Raw genomic sequence first — 19,956 nt, forward strand, 5'->3', positions numbered from 1 at the left:
AATTCTAAATAAGAAAAAGAAATACTGTTATCAGTTATAATTAGACATTTACAGTCTCTCCAAAACAGAGTTTCATGACAGGTGAAAAATTATCAATGAATTTTCGGTGGATTGCAATCATCTACTCAATGGTAAAGGTTTTAAAATTAACTAAAGAAATGACAAATATTTCTAAAGTCTCAGATAAAAATAATTTTGCAAATATTCTTCTATTTCTTTAACAAAACCTAAAACCAAATATCCTCATTAAGTTTTAAGAGTTATCAAGACAAATAGTAAATAATTGAGACAAATTATCTACATAAGACTACCAAATCACAACTAATTATACAGTTGCCAAAGTTATTCTCCCTTTAAATGAAGTGAGAAATAGATTACAGAAATTACTTTAATAGCTTGTGAGAGGCAAGTTTGAGAAATCAAAACATTAATCCTCACAAATTAGCAATGTTTCTTCGATTGACACCTCAGACCTCAGTATCTGTTTTACTTCTGTTGCCACATTATTCATTCTCTATAGCTCACTCTTTAAGAGGAGGATTGGATAGCCTACAGGAGACAAATCCCTTCAAATAATCCTTTGCAGGTAACAGCTGCTCTGGCAATCCAAACAGCTGTGGAAAGCAGAACAATTGTCATCAAGCTGGGCTAATGAGAGTTTATAGCAATGTTCTAGAGAGTTTCCAGCTGCAGCTTTGGGTGTCACAAACTTCTCAAGTTTTCTAACATCTCTTCATCACCAACCATTTTCTTATCATTTGATCTCATTTATAAGACACTCTTTACTACGAATTCCTCTGAATTATAAGAGTTTTAAAAATTGTGTCATTGAGAATTATAAAAAATATATAATATTCTTTATTTTTCTGGTATTCTTCCCTTCTCCAAGGTAAGATATCCAAATATTATAATCAACAAAATGCTATTTTTCAAATAGAAAATGCTGAAGTGTGTCTCATGACATCATAACATAAACATACATATACATACACACATACACACGCACACATAAACTGTTTTATCCAGCATACATTTCTCAGAATACCTCAGATATTCAAATGACATCATTAGACCCTGGTGGCTTCTTGTACATCTTTCGACTCCACCTTTCCTTTTCCCTTAATTTGGAAGCTTTATGATCTCTTATGCACAAATTTATGTGCCTATTTTTCCCACTGTAATTGCACTTGCAATAATTTGGACTAAATTTAGCTGTTTCCTTGAATCTAATGTTTCTATTTTCTGACTGATTACTATGCAAAGCCAATAGAAACATAGCACTTTTAATAGTCAGACTGCATTCATTTATTGTTGACTGAGTCACAATACTACATCCTGCATCAGTCATGCATTTAGGTTGTGTGTGTCTTGCATTGTGTTAGTAGTCAACATAAATGACAATCATATGACATGACTTGCCAAGGTGAAAGGAATAAGTGGAGAGTCACATTGTAGCTCAATTACAGTCTCTCTGGGGTCCTTTACAGTTGTCACAGGTAAAGTACATTATAGTAATAAAACTTAATGTCATATGGTACAGATAAATTTTCAGTAGGAAAGGACACTCTGTTCTCTGCAGCAAAAGAACTAAAGCAGCATTTTGGGTACCCAAAGATATAGGGGACCCAGTAGTTATTTATAGATCTCATTTTGATATTCCAGAAAAACTCCCCTTCACTTTTGATATTGAACATCATATTCAGTCAAGTTCTAGACTATCAGCGCAGGATAAAATATTAAAAATCTATGAACAGTGAAATGAGGAATGTGGGAAGGTAAGAGAAGAATTGATGAGCAGTGCAGCAAGAGAACTACAATAAAATTTTCTATGGAAAGACTATTTATGGAAAGATAAAGAGCCTTATAAAGGTAAAAGGAAGCAAAGGAGTATTGCTTCTTACACATGAACTTCCTCTTCAAAACTTTATCCCCATTGGCCTGCAAAAATGGTTATTTTGTGATTTTGTAAAACATTAATCAATATTAATTGAATGCTTCTTTTGTAATAATAAAATATCCAGTATTCAGTCTTAATGATTTTATAATCTGTCACTCAGTAACAGAGCTTCTATGTACACCAGGAAGAGCACAGAACGTATATTAGGTAAGAAACAAAGAGAAATACAGTTTGCTCTCATAGGAGGAGTTCATCAAACAGATACCTAACTTCACAACAAAAAATACTGTTTGCATACAATCAGATTTGTCAATTTAGTAAAAGGGATTATATATGTGTAGGATGTAGGTGTGTGTGAGTGCATACATATATATGACATACATGTGTTATATATATAAAAAACAAATTTTTAAAATTTTTAAATTGAAAAGAATTTGGGATATGTCTTAGTGATTTAAGGCACAATTCATTTATCTTTATAATTGAAGCCTATTTTTTAGATGCATTGATGTAACTGCAATATCAATTTAGCTTTAGTACAAAAATAGTAAAATTAATGAGTTATTTGCATTATTGAATACCTACCATAGAAATGTATCTTTGCCTTTTCATAAGAAATATCATCATTTCCAGAGCACAGACGGACCTAATAACTATATTAGCTAGTGAGCACAGAAAAAAAGAAAAAATCAGAAACTTCTTTTTTTAAGTCCCTTTGCATTTTAAAAAGCAAGAATAACTAATTCAAACAAGGATAGGTTCTATCCTAGGCATCTGTCATTACATCTTTCTAGTTATCATATCATCATCCTGCATCATTCACCAGAGAACATTATTCTACATCTTGAATTGAGTGATGCACTAAAATGACAAAGTTTTAATCTCCTCTAAAAGTTTAAGGCATACAGCTATATTTGGCTAGGGAAGCTGTCACTGATTCCCTTATAGATTTTTTTCCCCAGCTGCAGTAAAGTTGTAGCCTTTTCTTCTAGCCTATCATACACTAAAAAGAACAGTGCTTCAATTAATTCAATTTCCAGAAGAAGGAGAGGGAAATAAAATTACTTGAACAGGATGTGGTTTAGTCAGTTAAGGGAAAAATGACCTTTTAAAATTCAAAAATAAAATATTCTTTCTATTTAAGATAATACTAATCTAATCACGCCATGTGTAGTGAAATGTTATATTCATTTAGAAGCCAAAATACTAAATGTCATAAGCATGGGAATTATAATGTACTAGTCCCAGTGGCAATGGTGTATTCAGAATTAGACAAAATGTAAGCCATACCTATATCCACAATCAATAAAGAAAAAGGAATGTAGTTCTATATTCCTCTACAGTTTTAATACCATATCCATTCACTCCACAAGTATTTATTGAACCCCATAATGTGGATAGTCTAGTCTTTTCTGAACACTGAAGACACTTCATCTTCTAAGTTAGATGCAGGGCTTGCTGTCTGTGTGTTTGAAACCAATTCAAAGGAATATATCCATTATTTTATGTAGGTATGTCATAACTCAAGGAGTTTAAAAGCTCAGGGAATAAGAGACTAACGTCAGCCAGAGGAATCCAAAAAAAAAAAAAAAAATCGGTAGACATAAGCCTTTTATAAAAAGTTGATGGTTAAGAATATAAATTGATACAAAGAGTAAAAAGACATTAAAAAATTAGGATGGGAAATAACAGAAAAAAATATTTTTCATTGAGAATGAGCATAATATATTAAACAAAAGGAGAACTACTGCCTTTCCGAAATAAAGAATATGTCCTAAAGAACAGTGCGGAATGAGGTGGGAGAATCAGGACTTTGAACATGAGTAAGATAAAAGCAGCCAATTTTGCCTAGGTGATGATCAAATATATTGCAAGACAGCATATACATTTTATTGGTTAAACATTATGAAAATGTTTTCAATGCTCAATTTGATCAGATACAAAATAGTATAATGATGTGCCAGAGCTTTAGTTGATAAAGCTCTAGAATATCTGCTAGAACCTTAATTTCTGTAGTAATTTCTTTCATTGTCAACTATAAGGAGAACTTGGTATGCCTATAACTGAGATGCTTTATGAGAGATTAAAAAAAAAAGAATTGTATTTTTCTTTCAACTAATACTTCAAATATGATTACTTCCAAAAGAAGGGGAAAAAAACATGCTGTAGAAAATTTAACAGGACGATGACACTTAGGCAAGGGCACCATTATGAGTAGAGACCTATTTCTAGAAAGAGTATACTTTACTATCATAGTCTAAGCAGGAGAAATAAAAAATCTCATGATGAAAAGACTTCATTATTTTTCTCTCTTTTTTTGTTACTTTAAAATTGTTTCTCATTTGTTGTATTCGAAATCCATTTCTACATACAATGGATTTGAAAATGATCAATACAGAATTGTTGCATATCTTAAATATGTAAATTTTAAAAAGTTGTGATGGAGAGCACGGTGGCAGAATAAGAACTTTATAGCATCAACCGCAACCCCACAGAAGCATTTTGTGCCAAGAGTACCTGTGGAAGCCCAGCAGTCCAGTGGAGAGTTCAAGCACACCACTGGAGCAAAAAACATAAATAAATAAAATAAAAAAATCTGAAAATAGAAGAAGTGAAAAGGGCAAAAAGAATAGTTTCATTTTACCCACATCACACTCCCTCCCAGGTAGCACAGCTCAATACCAAGAAAAACCTCCTTGACCCACAATTTCACCCATAGGAGAAAGTGAGAGCATAGTGCTGGAACATCTGGCTCTACAGCTGTGTAGAATGCTGCCGAAAAGGCCACCTTCTTTCTTTCCTCACCCAGATTACTGACGTGATCAACACATCTGAGTGGCTGGGAGAGACTGAGAACAGGGAAGGGAGAACATGGACCCTACTAATTGCTCTGGGAACACCATCAGGAAGCCTACCCATGAGCTGCTTGGGGTGCCTAACCTGCAGACCCCCCAAGAGGCCTACTGGCACCTCAAATGCTCCGTGTGTCTCACCACTCACTCCCCCATGTTGGCTCCTCAAATGCTCCCCTCTGGATGGTAAGTGTAAGTGGCTGTCATGGATAGCTACTTTGTGGGATAGTGAGAAGGCACCCAAACTTAAATTTTTCAGGGGAGCACACTAAGAAAACAAATGGCAGGCTCTCAGCACCTGGTCTGGCTTTGTGAGTTCAAGTTTGATTATATTTGACCTACTATAATATTTGATTATATCTGAGTTAACAGCTTACAATAGAATTTAACTGGAATAGACTCTCTTATACAGCAAAACCTTTTTAGATATACCTAGGTCTATAATTATCAAATTTGATCTGTGGTTAGCAATTTATTCAAGGTGGGAAATAAATATTGTAAAATCAATTTTAATATTATACTTTTAAAAAACCTAATATATATTCCACATTTTTAAATGCTATTTTATCAAAATTAAAATCCAGATATAAAGCTATCTTTTATTACAAAGTAAAAATGAAATAAAACAAAAAAGACTTTATGTATTTTTTATGTTTCACTTATTTTTTCAACCTGCTTCCCCAGACCATAGATAAATGGATAAAGAAAATATGGTATATATACACAATGGAATAGTATTCAGCCATCAAAAAGAATGAAATCCTGTAAATTAGCAATATAGATGGAACTAGAGGATATTATGTGAAGTGAAATAAGCCAGGAACAGAAAGTTAAACATGTTCTTACTCATTTGTGGAAGCTAAAAATGTTGATCTCATAGAAGTAAAAAGTACAACAGAGGTTACTAGAGTCTGGGAAGGATAAGAGGAAGGGAGGGATAGGGAAAGATTTTTAAAGGATGAAAAATTACAGCTAGATAGGAGGAATAAGTTCTAGTGTTAGTGCTGTAGGATTACTATAGTTAATAATATATTAAATAGTTTCAAAGAACTAGTAGAAGGATATTGAACATATCTAATACAACAAAATGATAAATGTTTGAGATGATAGATATACTAATTATCTTGATCTGATCACTATACATTCTATGTGTCAAAATATCACTATGTATGCCCATGCATATGTACAATTGTGGTATATGTATACCATGGAGTACTATTCAGCTACAAGAAACAATGGTGATCTAGCACCTCTTGTATTATCCTGAATAGAGCTGGAACCCATTGTACTAAGTGAAGTATCCCAAGAATGGAAAAATAAGCACCACGTGTACTCACCATCAAATTGGTTTTAACTGATCAACACCTAAGTGCACATAAAGGAGTAACATTCATCGGGTGTCGGGCAGATGGGAGAGGGAAGGAGGGGATGGGTATATACACACATAATGAGTGTGACTCCTATCGTCTGGGGGATGGACATGCTTGAAGCTCTGACTTCGGGGGTGGGGGGCAAGGGCAATATACGTAACCTAAACATTTATACCCCCATAATATGCTGAAATAAAAAAAATAAAAAAAGAATCAAAGAATCAGAAAGTAAACAGTCCAATAGCCTCTAAGCAAATGCAAATATTTTTTTCTTCCCCCCTTTTTTAAAAAAACAAATTACTACACAAGCACATGCATACTTATCTCATCAATAAAAACACATACAAACACACGTGTCTAATGATTAATTCTTGGTGGAATAGGGATTACTTTTTCCTTATTTAATCCAACATAATCTCTCTTCCCAGGTAAGCTGCAGTGTGCACGATAGTTAATTTAATTAAGTCACATGTGCATTATTTCTTTTTAGGCTTGGACTTCTACAGAGAAGGGAAAAATGTTATTTTAGATCAGATTTTTGTTTATGGTTTTTTTATTAATGCCAATCTAAATGATATATAACACATTTGAGTGTCTTACACGTAGTCTTAAGAAAGAAAGACGTTTTTAATAAAAGACCACATTTGTGTACTAGGAAAGGACAGCATTTCTTACTAAATTACCTTAAAAAATCCTGTAGGTAGTTTATGAAAGAAGGGAGTTTGTCACAAAAGACCACATTTATATACTTACAAAAGATAGAATTTCTTGACTTAAACAGTGGATTTTCCTTAGAACATTTCTACAGTCATTCCAAAAATAGTTTCCTATCTCCCTATAGAAGTTGTTAATTGGGTAATTTGATTAGTAAATTGGTTAGAAATAAAAATCCTATTATACATTTGTGGCATAATGATTGACTAATTTCTTCAATGACTACTGTTTATTTCTTGCTTCATTGCACATCAATGATGTCTTTTTTTAGAGGCCTTAAAGAGAATTTCTAGTTTTTTCTTTTCTTCTGCAAGGACTGCCTAGGATGAATTTATTTTGTAGATTTTGATTCCAGAATGAGGCTCTATTTAAGCACAAATTATGGACTGCAGAAATATCCAATTTTGGTATACTATAAACAAATAATAAGATTGATATATGAAAATTAGAATTAATATAATTGATATCTACAATTTGTTCAAACCTTGGAAATCTATGCATTTTGATTTACCTGCAAATGAGGAAAAGCAAGGTAACATTAACTTTGATGTCTATATTATATTAGTACCACTAACCATATCCAATACTAAGTGTCTTACCAGTGCTTTTGGGTAAGTTGATCCATGGTCTTCCATTTTGCTTTTCTCACGAAGAGGCTCTCAACTGCCGATGGAGTCAATGTCACGTATGAAAATACCATGTGTGAAGTCACAATAGCCTGGGCACAATTACTCTCTGCTTTATTGGAACTGGAGGAATGTAGGGAGGCCTAATGACCTGGTGTCAACTTTGATATGGCAGTAGTCACCTGGACCCTGGAGGAACACAAAAGTCTTACAAATACTAATTCCTCCAATTGCTGGCTTTAATCTTTATCTACAAGAAGAATAAAAATAGTCATTTTGACCAGGTAGAAGAGAATATATACAATTATCCCCAATGCCCTTGCCCCTTCTACTTTTTTACTTGCAATCCTACATTTCTTTTTATTCATCAGAGCACACGTTGATCACAATCAGGTTAGCATTTGCACATAAATGCTGAAAAGAGGCCACTTCTACAAACAACTCAGCTCAGATTTCCACTTTCAGCTTTTCTAAAACATTAATGTAGAAAGATAAATATGTCAAGGATCCCCAATTCAGTCTAAATTAAATTTCTTTTGGATTACATCATAAATGAACATGTCAATACTACTGAAGACCCTTGTATTTTCACATATGAACTCTTGCCTGTGTCCTAGGAAGAAGAAATGAAAAAAGAACAAGAATTTGTTTTCTTAAAGTTCCATTGGATATTAATAAGAATTATCAACATTGATAGGTGTAGCAGCATGGAGCTGAACACTTTACCAGAAGTATGAAGTCAACAATGATTTATTTCATCACTGAAGTGATTTCGCTAGGTTTGATTCAGATATTAACTAAAGAACCTGAAAATTTGTGTATGTATGTCACATTGTAGCCTAAAGAAATATTCTAGAGTAAACATTAGATTTCTCTCTAAATTCTCTCAGGAGGAGAAGGTTGGTGAAATATTGGTAGAGTAGTAGAAAAATATTTTGAAGTCTTGTAAATATCTGTGAATTGAATTAAAGAGATCCCAGCGGTTTTGCTGTATAATTATATTCTTACCCCTATGGCAAAACAGCAAAGTTAGAAAAAGGTACCAAAGGAGCAAAAAACAAATTTCATAATACTAAGTATTTTCTCACTTATTTTAAAATACTTTAGTTAAGGCAAATATAAATGGATGTTTGTTTTAATTTATGCCTTCAAGGCAGGTTGTTACCCTAATGAGGAATCCAACTCCACAGGGTTCAATGACCGTGAATCAGAGGCAGCAAATACACTTCAGCTATCTGTATCATCAGCACAATGAAAGTCAAAGTTAAACTACTACTGGTGAAATTTATGCTTTTGGCTAGAAATATTTTAGAGTTATTCCCATGAAGATTTAAAAATCTCTTTTGTCTTTCCTATCCAAAATGATAATTGTGGTGCTCCAGATGGATACTTGTGGTATACTACTAATGTATCAGCCCCAAATCTGAAATATTAGAGCTCGGACTCTGCAAACAATGTTTCCCAAACTTCTTTGGTAGGTTTTGCCAGACAGAAATATACTTCATTTGGAAGATGGCATTGTCAAATAAATGATAGGCTGATGGAAGGTATTCTTTATCTCTTTTACTTTGCTTCTTGGTAGTATTTCTGAAAGTGGCTATGTCCTTACATTGCTCCTGACATTGGCTTCAAGGCCCTCCTCTGCGGATCCAGCACCATCCAAAGAAAAACTCTCAGTGGCTCAGTAGCAAATCCACTCCAGGTCTCTAATAAAACCTCCTCCATTTTGTTTTACTACAGTCCTAGTGATGATAGCTACCAGTATCTGCTTTTTATAATCACTTATCTTTGTGTATAACTTCTTCTTTTTTTTGTTTACAGTCTTATTCAGTGTTACCTTTATGTTTGTAATATATGTATAACCAATTACTTGCATTAAATTCCCTCTGTTTAAAACAAAATCATGTTTATGGTTTTATAAACTATACCCTGGTGGATAGAACAGGCTTATACCCTTGATGGGCCTATCTAGCCACCGAGTCCAGAGGGTACTTGGTCACTTGACTCCAATCAGATATTTAGCTGAATCCTGGCACGAGTAATTGTTTGCAGGTGCCTCAAGTGAACCTTTTTGGAAGATGATGTTAGCACCTGTGGTAGTTAACTTTATGTGTTACTTCGCTAGGCTATAGTGCCCAGTTGTTTGGTCAAATACTAGTCTGAATGGTGCTATGAGGATATTTTGTAGATGTGATTAACATTTAAAATCAATTGACTTTAAGTAAAGGTTACCTTCAATAATGTAGATGGGCCTCATACAATTGGTTGAAGGCCTTACTCTTCAACAATTGGTTGAAGAGTAAAAGCTGAGGTTTCCTAGATAAAAAGAATTCTGTCTTAAGAAAGACAGTGACAGAAAAATACAACCTGAGTTTCCAACTGTTTTCAGACTTGCCAGCCCCCACAATGCATGAGCCAAGTCCTCTGTGTATATTTCACATATACATGTATATGTTGAAAGAGAAAAAGGGAGGGGAGGAGAGAAGGAATGAGTTTGTTTCTATTTCTCTGTAAGAATCCTGACTGATATAGAACCTATGATTTCACCAAGCTAAAAAAATAAATTTTATTCATATCTTCTGATAATAAAGTCTGCTCTTGTAACAGTTTGTACTAAAACTTGCTTTCATTGTTATCTGTTTATAATGGTATGGATAGAAAATCTATTGTCCTCATGTACCTCTAACTACTGGAAGATACTGAAATTCATTAAACATGCACAATACCTAACATTGGTGGATATCCACACTGGCTTATCTCCATTCAAAACATAGAATTTTGCATAAAATCTCTTGAAATATTTGAACTGGGATGAACAAAAATATCTATACCTTTCTACTCACAATGATAGAAATTAAATAAACATTAGTGATGCAAAATAAAATTAGAAGTAACCTTTGCTAAATTGGCTATACGTGTTTAAAATGTCCAAAAGTAGTCTAAAGGAAAATGAAGTTTTATATTGCTGCCATGAGTGTAAAAGTAATTGATGGAAATATGCCAAGAGACATATGTTGTGATACATGGTCCTTTCACACAGGTGAATATTTCAGTTTACTACCTGTTGAAAACCACACAGAGCAGGAAGCAAAAAAACACTGTCCTTGGAGGCTCAATGCCATAATGGCAGAGGCTTTGTTAACATCACTCAACAAAGTACCTCCAATACCTAGTCCTGGCAAAGAACTGGTTCAACAAGAACTTGGTAAGTTAATAAGTGAATGAATGAATGAATGAAGTAGTTAACTAGGTAAAGAATGATGATGAGGTGGGGAAGAGCATTCCAAGCAGAGAGGACAGCAAAGAGTATGGTGTCTCTGATGATGGAAAGGAGGCTGGTGAATGTGAAAAGTCATGACTGAGGGTGAGGATAGTGTCAGAGAAGGCTGAAGAGTGTGGCAAGAGCCATATATAGCAGGAATCTGAAGATAAGAGTAAAAATTCTAGACTTTATTTTAAGCAAAGTAGAAAATAGTGGTGGGTTTAGAGCCTAGGAACGCTAAGATCTAATTTATATTTTAAGGTATTTCTTACAACTGCTTGGTGGGAAAAAATTGGGATAGAGAGATGCTGCAGAATGAAAAAAGATATTGGATTATATTACACTTGATTAATTTTTTTTTTAATCAGAGTCTCACTCTGTCACTCAGGCTGGAGTGCAGTGGAACAATAATAGCATATTGTAATTTTGAACTCCTGGGCTTAAGTGATCCTTCTGTCTCAGCCTCCAGAGCAGCACAGCTAAAAATACAGGCACGTGCCCCAACTCTGGCTAATTTTTTTTTTTTTTAATTTTTTGTAGAGTGAGGATCTTGCTATATTTCCCAGGCTGTGTCTGGAACTCCTGGGCTCAAGCTATGCTCCTACCTCAGCTTCCCAGAGTCCTTGGATTATAGGTGTGAGCCACCATGGTCAATTTGATTAATTTCTGAAAACACACTTATAAATATGCATACACACATATACTCACAAAAGCTTGGAGCTTTTTGCATGCACACGTACACGTACACACACACACACACACACACAAAAAAAAAAGGCTAAAAATGAACACAAAAGTACCTGTTGTGGAACTCACAAGACCTGAATTCTGGTTTTTACTTTGCATTTTTTAACCACATAACCTTGCAAAAGTAAACTAACCCTATCTATGAAAAGGAAAACAAGAATTAGATGAAGTTTAAGGTCTCCTCTAGTTCTACTACTAAAGACAATTTAATTTTTGAAGGAAGTATTATTGAGTCTGAAATTTTAAAAGTTCAATTAACCAAAGTTATCCAGTGATATGTGCCACTAATACAAAAATTTTCATGGTAATGAATAATACAAGTCTGTTTTCAGAGCATTGTAAGCAATACTGAGTTTGAAGACGTGTAGTGGTTTGTTAATTTACAGGTCATAGAAAAGAAATTTGAAAATATAAAAGTTTAAATATAAAAATCTATATACTTGGAATTTTTATAATAGCTTTCATTAGTAAATCTTAAATTAAATAATTGCACTTATTTTCAAAGAATAAGAACATACATTTCATATAAAAATATGAGGTGCCCCCAAAACACACTGACATAAGGCAAAGTCAAGATAGAGATATACTTAATAATCTTTTTTAAAGGCAGAATTGCATTATATTGCTCTATCTGTTGCTCTCCATGCATATTAATTCAATTAGAAAGAAACCGAATGTATGTGCCTTGATGATGAGCTACCTGTAGAACGTTTTAGAATTCATCACTGACTGGCATGTCTTTTAACCCATTTGCTTCCAAACAACTTTAATTAAAGCAGATCCCCATCTGTAGTTGTTATAAATAAAATATCATTCTGTTTGTTTTCCATGACGTGTCAAAGGATATTGCAGCCCTATTGCAATCTAGCACATCACTGACAATCTTCTTTTATAATTTTATCTAGAATATTACTATTATAAAGCTGAGAAGATACTTCAAACAAGTGAATGGTGATTGAGTGACCAATTATTAATTTTAAATTTTACTACATGAGAAAGAGAAAAGCAACATCTGACATCTGGGGGCTAGCCTGGAAATTACAGATAATTCATGCATTCTTCTGTTCAACATAAAAAAAAATAATCACAGAACTCTAGAATACTAATGTCAGAGAAGCAACAGTGACTATGATGGAACAAGACTACCACAAAAGAAACATAAGAACTAGGCCGGGCGTGGTGGCTCACGCCTGTAATCCTAGCACTCTGGGAGGCCGAGGCGGGTGGATTGCTCAAGGTCAGGAGCTCGAGACCAGCCTGAGCGAGACCCCGTCTCTACTAAAAATAGAAAGACATTATATGGACACCTAAAAATCTATATAGAAAAAATTAGCCGGGCATAGTGGCGCATGCCTGTAGTCCCAGCTACTCGGGAGGCTGAGGCAGTAGGATCGCTTAAGCCCAGGAGTTTGAGGTTGCTGTGAGCTAGGCTGACGCCACGGCACTCACTCTAGCCTGGGCAACAAAGTGAGACTCTGTCTCAACAAAAAAAAAAAAAAAAAAAAAGAAACATAAGAACCTTGTCCAAACAACAAAAATCACCAAAATGCTAAACATAAATGGCTGCAGATGCTTTATCACAACAATTTTAGCTCTTCCTCTGACTTCTTGATTAAAATTTCGAATTCTCTTTGGTTCCTATTCGATAGCATCCAATAGCTAGCAAACCTCCTTTTCTGCAAATGCTCATGCAAATTAGCTTACACAAACACACGACACATTGTAAATCCTCTTACTGAGAAACACTATAGTTCCTCATGATGTGCAGTCTCCCCCATTTCAATGATAAAATAAATGCAATTTTGTCTGACTAAGGTATGTACCTGGTGGTTTTTGAGGGATGCAGGTGTTCTACCCAGAGTCAGGTGAAGGCTTCATTGCCACAGTTCAAAACCAATAACAATGTGCACATTTATAATCCACGTGTCTTTTTCCAGATAAGGCCACCATTCTTATAGTTGGATGGCAAACTTATCCTGAATTGAACATCAATATTTTGGATTTATTTTGTTTGCAAAGAAATAAAGCCCTCTGGAATCTTTTGGTTATCTGATCAGATTGCTACTGTTTATTCATGATTTTTTTAAAATCTTTGAACATGTGTTCCTATGGTTTGTTTACTTGTCTTTTGTCTTGAGTGTTTCTATTTTTCTTTTTCTTTTTTTGTTTTGCTTTTTAATCTATAAAGGGAAAAGGTGGTAGAACAAGTATAGATTTGATCAACTTCTTTGAGGCAGGCTTGGGGTTGAGGAGTACATAGACTCTCCTCAGAGCAGATATTTTGGAAACTTCCATTCACCATTTGAAAGCTTACAAAGGACTTCTTTTTCAATTTTGTCCTTTAAATATCTGAACATTTTGTTTAGTTTTTTTCCGTTCAGAATGAGGAGGTTTGTTGATTGATCTTTGGTCAAGTTGCAGAAACACAAGTTTGCACAAGCACCACCCTTATGGGTCATTGCAGTTCTTATGTTCCCTTTGTAATATAAAAAATTGATCTCTTCTAGATAAATCACCATCTTTCTTCATGTATTTTTACTATAATGTTAAATTATATCTTTATTTCTCAAACTGGCACACTTTCACCAGGATAATTTGAAATTGCAGTGGCCACTTGATGGAATTTTGAGATGAACAAAATTGTTCCACTGACAGGCACTTAGAATAAATAGGAGAGAACTCCTCTAAAGGAGGAAAACCTTTTTGTTTAGCATAGCAGATGTTCCACTCTTGTTTCTACTTTGAGAATTAATCAGTATTGGTTTATTAATCACATAGCTTATTGCACTTTTCAAGGACTCAAGTTATTTTAAGCACACATTTTCTCTTTGTTATGTATACTTACCAAAATGCCTTTTATTACATTTAAACTTTTTGCCTTCTCCTGACAGAAAGAAAGAACATTAGCTTTTTGTAGTGATAATTTCATATTTATCTAGCTCCATCTCATTTTATTTTCTTTGTTTCTGTTCTTCTTGCCTTATTTTTACTCATTATTAAAATTTTAAAATATTGATGAGGAACAATAATTGTATTACCATGTGCATACTGTAGAGATATCTAATACAGAAAGGCAATCAAAGATGTCTAAGAGAAAGAACAGATGCTAAAGTATTAGTTTCTTTCAGTGACTTTGAAAAGTATACTTGCATAGTAGCCTTCATTTGTACCTACAGTAACTGATACAAAGAAAAGGTTCCAATATAGAAGAACTTTTGAGATGATGTAAGTATCTTTAAAATTTAATTTACCATTTAAAAATGTCAACACATTTGGTTTGTACAAGATTAGGATTAAATATCTCATGATTTATGATTAAACTTCCTGCATTTCCAGCATTGAGTTTCTGAGTTAAGAAAATTATCAGGTATCAATAACCTGTTAAAAATTATCTAAACTAAATGGAATGATAATGCCTAATACAATTTTATAGTTTATTTTATAGTATCCTTAGCCACATGATTATATTAACTACTATATAATCTTTAGAAGATAAGGCAATTTTTAAGTGGAAATAAGTGCAAAACACTGGGAACCAGACTTAACTGTAATTCATCTTATTTATTTGAGTGGCTAAAATTAAGAAAACATGCAAATGCCTTTGGCGATATTAGATGTACACATTCACTTTTATCACATCAAAATTGCTAAAGTAACATTAAATAAATTATCATGCAGAATAAAACAGCTAAACAATTTTTGCTGTTTATTGTTTTTATTTTAGAGAGTTTCATTGGTATTTTTTTCCTCACGTCCAAAAAATTAATTAATTAATTAATTAGAGTACTCCCTCTTATTCATAGAAGAAGACATGTTTCAAGACCCCCAGTGGATGCCTGAAACCACAGATAGTGCTGAACCCTATATATACTTTTTTTCTATAAAACATACATATGATAAAGTTTAATTTATAAATTGGGCACAATAAATGATTAAAAACAATGACTAGTAATAAAATAAAACAATTATAGCTATACACTATAATAAAAGTTATGGGGAATGTGATGTTTCTCTATCTCTCTCTCTCTCCTAAAATATCATAATATTTTCAGATTGTGGTTGAACATAACTAACTGAAACAGCAAAAACTAAGGTCATGGATAAGGGGGACTACCACATTTAATAAAATTAATGTATTAACCATTATTGCAAATCATTGTTTTAAGTTAATAATTAATATAAATGCAATCAGATGAGGTGCAATTACAGAGAAGTATGAATATGTATAAAAGATAATGAATACGATTTTCTTCATGTTTATTAAGAAAGTTCCCATAGTTTGTCAAGGTAATTAACTTAATTATATGCATATTGTTTTATTTAATATACTGGTAGTTGATTATATTTTAATGCTTTTGTTAAAAGCTTTAAATTTATTGCCTATTTGTATGTTTTTATATCTGTGTAGCCTAAACACAGACATATACATGTATATTAACGATATATAATATTTCATGAATAATACATAAGGAAAGTCGGAATTGTGACACATTTTTATTGTAAAATGGGTGTTATTTTCTGCCAAGATTACTAAAGCTTCCATTTTGTCACAAAAATACTGTCAATTTCTTCTTTCAACATATTCTTAGATGACTTTTTGAAGTATTTCTTACTTTTTAAAAATGTTAAGTTTCTAAAAATCAATGTGTTCATTATTGAGTGCTTTTATAACGATGTCTATAAAATCATTTTTTCTTTATATATTCATGCCATTTCTTGTCTAAAAACTATTCTTGATTTTGTCCTTCCCAAATTCAAGCCACAAATTCTGAACACTACATATCTGTTATGACAATATCATCTATAGTTTCCTCAAATGGCCATTAGATAACAAAGATTTCCTCATTTATCTTGTAAAAGAAAGGATAATTATATTTACATAGAAATTTCTAAATTTTCATTACTTCCAAAATGTGTTGATATAAACATGTATATGTATATAAATATAAATCTATTATAATGCTTATGTACTTTCCAAGTTAAAAATATATTTATGACTAAACTGGTAAAAAAGTTTTCAGAAGATTTGTTTCTAGGATTCTGGGTTCACAAAATACTTTTCCTTTTCTGTTCATGAGAAATTTGGGTGGGAACTAGGGTCCCTGATTTCATTACATGGGAATCATCAAAGAGCTGCTGTTTATTTTAGTCTTGTATTAAATCTGAAACCCAAGACAAATTCACCTTGTTTAAAGGCCACAGTAACAAAACTGGTAAAAACTTCAGTTGTTTTTGTCTGATAATATCCATAATTATTGGTATTCTATACTCTGTACACTCTTCTATTAACGGGAAATACTCACCAATTCTCCATTAGTTGCCATTCCTCCTAGGAAATAGTGGTTCCTCCTCCTTCACATATCACTATTCATTGCTGCTATAATCACAGTATCCTCCTTTTCTAACCTTAAGAAAGAGAAGCCAATAATTGCTTAACTCTGGATACTATCTTTGCCATGAACAAACTCTCTAAAAATTCTCATGGATAACTCTTAATTAAATTTATTTTTTTATAATTCATACTTCAAAAGAAAATATCAAAATTGCCAAGAAAGCTATGCTACCATGGATCTGAAAATAACATTGAAACATAACATTCTTCTAGAAATTAAATCAGTTTGTTTGATTGGATTAATTTCCTTCACTGTGAATTTCCAGCTGACAAAAGATGCATGTATTTATACTAATAGTAAAAATTATTTTGGGTTAGTCGATGATATTAAAAGGCTTTAGAAGCAGATATTTCCTGATGTTTACAGAAACTACTTAATAGAAATGCACAATAAAATAAACAGATTTTATATAGTGAACCATCACTTAAGGAGATAGCCATGAGAAAGTAGAGTTTAGTACAAATGTTTCTTGAAAACATCTATAATAGCAGAGAGAAATTGGCAACGATATTGAACCAAACCTGATGAAATAATTTTAAAGGTATTTTTCAATGAATTTCCTCTTTGACAATTGCATAATTCTGGCAAGGTTGCAAAGGTAGGACATGGATAAGAACCAAACTCTAAAGGCCCATTTGAACACCTCCCAATGGGTTATAACTATGTTCTGGTTATTGTTGCTGCTTAGATTGATTTGGGGATTTTCCTTGCTGGGAGCTACGGGTGTAATAGTCAAGGAAAAATTGCTTGATTTTGTAATCTTGATTTTTGAGTATTCCAACATAACACTACAGTAAGGGAGACATAATTTTTAACTTGCATTGTTATTAGAGAAATCCGTAAAGCTTTCACATTTACTTAGAAAATCCATTGTCCTTATCATCAGAAGGTTCAGGAACTGTAAAAATAAATAACAGAAATATACCATTATAATTATCCAGAATCTTAGAAAGTCTTGCCCTTACAAGCCCCAAAATATTGCCTATATCCTTGAAGGTAATAAGATGAACTACATTTAGGTCCCCATATATTATTATCTCCTGAGTTAATAACTGGCTATCCCACGCATTTGAGAATTTGAGATTCTATTCTGTTATTGGCTAGTGTGACTACATATTGCCAGAAACCTATATGATACCTCGGGCTGTAGTACAAGCATATAAATAGCGTATTCAAAATTATCACCTAAAAGCTCCCTGCATGACCTGAAACAGGGAGATCTGGTCTTCTGCCAAAGATATCAAGAAACACTGTTATTGAATGCAGTGGAAAAGATCGTATCAATTATTAACAACTGACACAACAATAAAATCACATAGTGTATATTCTTTGACTTAAGATATCCAACTAAAAATACATATGTAACTTTTTCCTGACTATTGATGTTACTTCTATCAGGAAACCTCAAACTTAGGATTCTTAGAAATTCACCAGAAACTAATTGTAGAAGTGAACTGCTTTTACTCAAGACAACAAAATAAGCTAATGATTGTTAAAGTGGAAACTTTCTGAGCAAGATGAGAAGAGATTGATTATCTGATTCTTCAGTATCTTCTCTTCTCTTTATTCTACCAGTGATCTTGGGTGTCATTATATTTTGGCATGCTCTTTTAATTAACAAATCATTTTTCTCCATGGGTTCTTTCTTACCTTCCTTTTGTTCTTTTAAACACCATGATCTTTTGTGATTGCACTTAATTTAACCAGCTGATGGATCCTTCATCCCCTACCTAACCTTCCTAATAAAAAATTTAAAAGCTATTTCATGAAACATTTCAGAAGATAAACATCTTTTAAAGTTCTCTTCTGATATTGATACTTAAGTTTTCATCACATAATTAATTCTAAACTTCAGTATTGTAAATATTTAACTTTGAACTCATATAAACAAAATATTTGTGCTGAAGAATGATAACCCTACCAGCAAAATCTAGCCCAGCTGGAAGGGGAAGTAATAATATTGGGTTTAATTTTGCTGCAGGAGTTAGACTGTTTTCTTAAGAGATATTCCAGTCTGTTTTCCAGGGACTACTTAACTTCGTTCAAAGAATCTGCCCACCTAAGGGATCAATAATTAATTCACTCCTGATGAGATAAATAATATTATATGCCCAATAGATACTATGTCCTCCTTATGAGGATATAACTTCTGCTCTGGAATACAAATAAACCAGTTTAAATTTGAATTTGTTAGCCAGAGTTGTCATGGACAAATGCATAGCCTTTGATTTCCATTTATCTAGCCAAGAGAAAAATTATGCTATAGCAAACACTTCTCATTGCACATATAAATACTGCAGGTCACATAGAATAGCAGTTTTTTTTTGCTGGAGGACGTAAACAGACATATAGTAGAAAAGACAATCTTTTTTTTTTTTTTAATGGTGTGACTGACATACTTAATTTTTAAAAGAAATTTGCTTATATTTTGGTTTATAAAAATATAATGTGTCCATTGTGTAAAAACTGAAAATGAAGAACAATTAAAATTCTATAATTCCACTACAATGAAAAAAAATCATTTAACATGCCCAGGTGCATCTGTGCAGGACTTGCCATTATCTCTCAACACCTTCTACCGTTTTAGCAAAATCCAAAACACTGCATAAATGAATGAATTGTTATGGGCAACCCATTGTTTTCTTATTTTAATAATCATTTCATTACATAAAACTTATATACATAATATGAATACACAGTATATATTTTGAATTTTTAAGAAAATAACTATAGCATTTGAAGAGAGCTATTTTTCTAAATATGTCTGGTTTCATATAAAAATAGTTATATACCCAGTCACTTCCTAAAGGATCACATATGGAATTGTCACATAGTTTATGTTTAAAACATTTTTTAAAAATCTGTGTTTTAAATATAATAACTACCAATAAAGAATTACTAAAAATACAACAATTTAACTGCAAGGATATATTAATAAAATATGAGTGAAATTCATTAATGTATGGAAATAAAATCAACAAATATTTGAGTATTTATTGTGGGTAAGATATTACTAAATATTATCTGGAATATTATAAAAAGATGACAAAAATATTTATTTTTAATATGTAAAACAATGATTTAAATTTCTTCTC

The sequence above is a fragment of the Eulemur rufifrons genome, chromosome 7 (genome assembly GCF_041146395.1).
Source record: "Eulemur rufifrons isolate Redbay chromosome 7, OSU_ERuf_1, whole genome shotgun sequence".
Lineage (NCBI taxonomy): Eukaryota > Metazoa > Chordata > Mammalia > Primates > Lemuridae > Eulemur > Eulemur rufifrons.